The sequence below is a fragment of the Camellia sinensis genome, chromosome 3 (genome assembly GCF_055761805.1).
Source record: "Camellia sinensis isolate YWXY chromosome 3, ASM5576180v1, whole genome shotgun sequence".
Taxonomy (NCBI): Eukaryota; Viridiplantae; Streptophyta; class Magnoliopsida; order Ericales; family Theaceae; genus Camellia; species Camellia sinensis.
Window position 1 is genome coordinate 42339383 of NC_138963.1, and position 6000 is coordinate 42345382.

Consider the following 6000-nt stretch of genomic DNA (forward strand, 5'->3'; position numbering starts at 1 on the left):
TCGAGAGATCGATTTCTCTATTGACTTAGTGCCTACTACGACACCGATTTCTATGGCACCGTATAGATTTGCAACTGTCGAGTTAAGTAAGTTAAAGATTCAACTCCAGGAATTGTTAGATAAGGGTTTTATCCGCCCTAGTATTTCTCCTTGGGGGAGCACTGGCTCTTTTTGCCAAAAAGAAAGATGGTGTGTTACGACTTTGTATAGATTACCGGAAGTTGAACCGGGTAACTGTTAAGAACAAGTACCCAATGCCTCGTATAGATGATTTGTTTGTTAGTTGAAAGGGTCTTGTTGCTTCTTTAAGATAGACTAGAGATTGGGTTATCACCAGTTGAGAGTAAGGGAGGAGGATATCCCGAAGACAACATTCCATATGCGGTATGGCCATTATGAGTTTCTAGTGATGCCCTTTGGGCTAACCAATGCACCAACTGTGTTTATGGATTTGATGAACCGGATCTTCCGTGAGTTTCTAGATTGTTTTGTGGTCGTCTTTGTGGACGACATCCTGATTTACTCACCCTTTGAGGAGGAGCACGATGAACACTTGCGAGTGATACTTGAGTTGCTTAGAGCCCACAAATTGTATGCTAAGTTTGGAAAATGCGAATTCTGGCTGAGAGAAGTTAAGTTCTTTGGCCACATGGTATCCGGGGAATGAGTGACTGTAGACTCATCCAAGATAGAGGCAGTGCAAGATTAGGAACCACCTAAGAATGCTTTTGAGATCCGTAGTTTCTTGGGATTGGTCGGGTATTACCGTTGGTTTGTGAAGGATTTCTTTAGATTAGCTTCACCATTGACTAGATTGATGAGGAAAGGAGTTAAGTTTGTGTGGAATGAGACTTGTGAGAAGTCTTTTTAAAAGCTCAAGGTTAGAATTACCACTATCCAGTTTTGATTATTCCAAAGAGGGATTTGGTCTATTCAGTGTATTGTGATGCCTCATGGGAAGGTTTGGGTTGTGTTTTGATGCAAGAGGGGAATGTGGTGGCCTATGGCTTGCGGCAGTTGAAAACTCAAGAGAGGAACTACCCTACTTATGACCTAAAGTTAGCGGTGGTGATCTTTGACTTAAAGATTTGGAGGCATTACTTGTATGGTGAGAAGTTTGAAGTGTTTTCTGATTACAAGAGTCTGAAATATCTGTTTACACAAATAGAATTGAATTTGAGGCAGATGAGGTGGATGTAATTTATAGAGGATTATGATTTTGAGTTACATTATCATCCGGGAAAGGCCAATGTTGTGTCCAATGCCTCGAGTAAGAAATCCATTAAAAGTGTAGCTTGTATTGCCATTCAGGAATGGGAGATGTCGGGTGCTATTGGGGAGTTTAACTTGCATCTTGGTGAGTTTGTTGAGTCTGCAGCCTTGTTTTCGGTAGTTGTATAACCTACACTTGTGAACCGAGTGATAGAAGCACAGAAGGGTGACCTTGAGGTAGAATCCCTCCGGGAGAAGATTTCCAGTGGGAAGGTAGAAAGAGGCTTGAATGTGTACTCTGACTTGAGTGTTAGATACCTTGACCGTCTCTTCGGGCCAAAGTCTTGCCGATAGGAAATACTCTGAGAGTTTCATCATTCATGCCTTGCGGTGCATCAGTGACGCACAAGATATATCACGACCTTTGTTGCCAATTTTGGTGGAGGGGAATGAAGAAAGATGTGGCCATGTTTGTGTCAAAGTGCCTTACTTGTTAACAAGTGAAGGTCGAACATCAAAGGCTAACGGGTTTGTTGCAACCCTTGCCTATAGCCGAGTGGAAGTGGGAGCATGTCACAATGGATTTTATTGTGGGCCTTTTGAGGACTCAACAGGGTAGTGATACGATTTGGGTGATAGTTGATTGGTTGACCAAGTCGGTGTACTTTATACCTATGCATGTGAGTGACTTGGCAGATTATCTTGCCGACTTTTAAATTAGGGACATAGTGAGGTTGCATGGAGTCCCTATGACGATTGTATCGGATAGAGATCCGTATTTCACGGCTCAGTTATGGCAGAGCATACAGAGTGCCTTGGGCACGAGATTGACCTTTAGCATTGCGTATCATCTTCAAATTGATGGGCAGCCAGAACACACCATTCAGAATTTAGAGGATATGTTTCAGGGCTGTGTCCTTAACTTTAAGGGTTGGTGGGAGATGCACTTATCCTTAGTGGAATTTGCCTATAATAATAACTTCTAGTCGAGTATTGGCATGACACCGTTTGAGGCCTTGTATAGCTGACTGTGTAGATCCCCTGTGTGTTGGGCTGAGGTGAGTGATGTACCTATGTTGGGTCAGAAGTTAGTCAGGGAAACGACAGAGAAAGTTGCACTTATCCGAAAGAGGTTGGTTACGGCCCAAATTCTCCATAAAAGTTATGCTAACCGTAGGAGGAGACCTTTGTCTTTTGAGGTGAAGATCATGTCTTTTTGAAGATATCACCTAAGAGAGGTTTGATGAGGTTTGGAAAGAGTGGGAAGTTGTCCCCTCGATTCATTGGGCTTTTTGAGATCCTGGAGCAGATTGGAGAAGTAGCTTATCATTTGGCCTTGCCGTCACAGCTTTTAGGGGTTCATGATGTGTTTCATATTAGCATGTTCGGAAGTATGAGCTAGATTCATCACATGTGTTGGATTGGACCGATTTAGAGGTAGATGAGGATGCCTCATATGAGGAGAGACGGGTGAGAGTCTTGGATACACAGGACCAAGTCTTACGAGGCAAGACAATTCCTTTTGTTAAAGTATTGTAGAAACATCACGGGGTTGAGGAAGCAACTTGGAAAGTGAGTTAGAAGTCCGTAAGAAGTATCTGAACTTATTTGTTGATGTTTGAGCATGTATTGAAATTTTGATTATGTTAATGAAACACGAAAGCATTGTATATGTTTTGAGAATATGGAAACGTTGTATATGTGGTATATGTTTTGGAAACATGGATTTAATGTAAACATTGTAAGTGTTTTGGGAAAAATGTGAATGGTATTTTCAATGTTGGAACTTGTGTATCGAGTTGATGAGAATGGATACTCAGAGAATTGGTCATGGTATTGGAATTGATTAATTATTGTTATTGTGTTTGGTTTAAACATAACTTTAAAACTTGATTTGAAATTTCAAGGACGAAATTCCCTAAGGGGAGAAGATTATAATGACTTTGGTTTAGACCCAACCTGTAATGACCCAATTTTTTTTTTTAATTTTAAAATAGCTAGTGCATAATTTAATTGAGCAAATTTTCGAATTTGATTGCTGTGTAAATTTTGTGTGAAAACAGTTCAGTTTTGTATTTGTTAAAAAATAGTTCCCGATCTCAGAAAATTATGAAATTTTTATATGTTGTTCTTGTATGGGTCTAGCACATTAGATAAAAATATAAGAATTAAATTATGAATATTTATTTTATGAAAATTCACGGACTGATTGGTGTACAGTTTAATTTATAGCAGAATTTGAAATTTGAGTTTTGGGTGTTTGGACCATGATTTGAGATAAATTTGTTGGGTCTATTTTGGTACATAATTGGACCATGTTTGACTTATGGGTGAGACCCATGATTTAGATTTAATTTAATTTCAGTTTGTTTAATGACTCATATTTAACTGTTTGGTCCTTTTTAATTATGTGATTGATAATAACCACCTTGGAAGTTGTTATTATTTATTATATAGGATTATAATAAATATTTGATAGTTGATTTTATGGTGTGTACCATATGGTGAAAAATTATATATTTTATAAGGAATGAAAATGTGTATATTTCGTAGTGAACAAAATATTATCTTTTGTGGTGTACAAAAATATTTTGTGGTGAGAAAAATTATATCATTTTATTACTTATATTATAAAATTTTGAGGTATTATTACAAAAATTATATTTTTCTTTTGGGGAAACCAATTTTGGAGAAACGAACCCACTTGGGGTTGTCCCCCACCTCTCTCTTTCTCCATTGTCCCATCTTTCTTTTCCCTACCTTTTCTTTTCATTTGCTTTGTTTGAATTGGCAAAGAGCTCATCTCTCTCCCTCTCTCTCAATCTCTCTCTCTCTCTCTTCATTGATGGTCAATCTTTGAGCTTGAAATGAGAGTCTTTAGAGTGAGATTTTGCCAAAGTATTGTACATGAAAGTCGGAGAGCTCGTCGTGATCTTCGCAATGGCGATCTCGAATCCATGATCGGGTGATGTTTTCATTTTCGGATTAGCTTTTCTTCATATTTCAGATAGAGACTTTCTTCATATTTTTTACATTAAAGCTATGTTAGGGTGTAAATAAAAAACACAAAAAACATGCAGCGGAATAAAATGTTTAGATCATACCTTTTTTTGATGATAGAACCTCGTGGATAAATCACGTGCTTCCTGAATCTAGTCAATCAACCCAGCAGTGAAGTGATATTACAATATTGAATATCACCCACACAAACCACAGTGCAAAATGGCTTGATCGTTGTCTTTGGGAGAGAGTCAGTATATGGTTAGAAACAGATCATACGTTGTTTCTTTCTTGATTACCCATAACCATATATCAGATATATAATAGATTATTATATCTATCCATATCAGTTAAAACTGATAATATCTGTATCTTGAGTGGTTATCCTAAATAGGTTTGAATTCAATTTCAAAACCTATTTGGATAGGATTCCAAATTCAAATTCAAATGGTCATGCCACATGGGCGCCCATTACTAACATCTCCCACTCGCACATGAGTTGGCATGACACTGCCACATCTCTATCTCAATCTCCCAAAAATAAACAATCTCATACTAGCCACTGCACCGTGCGACTGCTGAGAACACCTGCATGTGGGAGCTCTATACTAGAAACTCAAAATGAGCCAGCATAGAGACATCAACCAAATAAGAACAGAAATAGTGTCTCATATACCCCAAACCCATCTAATTGCACCGGTCCAAAAAACATCTCTAATCCCTCAAAAGGAGCATGCTTGACCCTCTCAATTCTTGCAATATATTCACACTCAATTCGCCTCTCATACAGAGCGATATGAGTTGCCGGCAGTGAATATACAACAGTGGTGTAATACTAGATGATCTTCCCTTTGCACTCATGCCATTTAGTTTAGGATTGACCGCTTTCCCAGTGATGTCCCTTAAGGCCGAATCATGCATGACCGCAGGCAACATACCAAAGTAGCAGAACATCAACCCCTTACCTTATGACATAGTCAAAAGTCACAAAAGGGTACATAAATGAAAGTCATATCAATAATGACACGTAAGACTCACACGGTGAGGAAGCAGGGATCCATTCTCTCACCTCATTACTCGGTCGCCAAGCACATATAGTATGAATACATGCTACGGTGGAGTAACTCTTCCATAAAGAGTGACGTCATACTCGATACACCGTACAGATATTAGTCTAGTCGCTTTCTAGCGCCTAACCCGAATTCTCTATTTGCTCGCCTTCTAGGCGCCAAATGAGATCTCGCATCTGGCTAATCATAACAGGCACAACATGGAAAGTGGGTACTAACATCCATGTTTGGTCCTTAACACGACCTCATCTTGGTTATAACCAAGGCGACATACATAGTGGATGATTTAAGCCTCTCTTGGCTCCAAAAAAAAAATAAACCACCAGTCTCATCCTTGCTCGCTCCCAAGCGCCAAGGGCGATTGCTCGTGTGAGTGAGCCAATCTTGCCTGCTGACATCATCATCTGCTAATCATTATGACACAAACCATAATAGTGTCAACATCCCATCATCTCAAAATAAGTGATCGATTTAAAAAAAAATTGACCATAGCTTGCGCAATTATAGATTCCAAACATAAGCCTTATCAGCACCTCTTGCGATAAGTATATACAACGGAATCCACCATGTGCGCCTCACATGAAATGATTTAAGATCACTACCTCTTGCGCAATAACCTCTCTAAAGATATTTTTTTGGTGACCAATTTGCGTTCATTCTTAATGCGCCCAACTAGCGCAGATGCGCCCAACTAGCGCATTGAATTTTACAAGGAGCA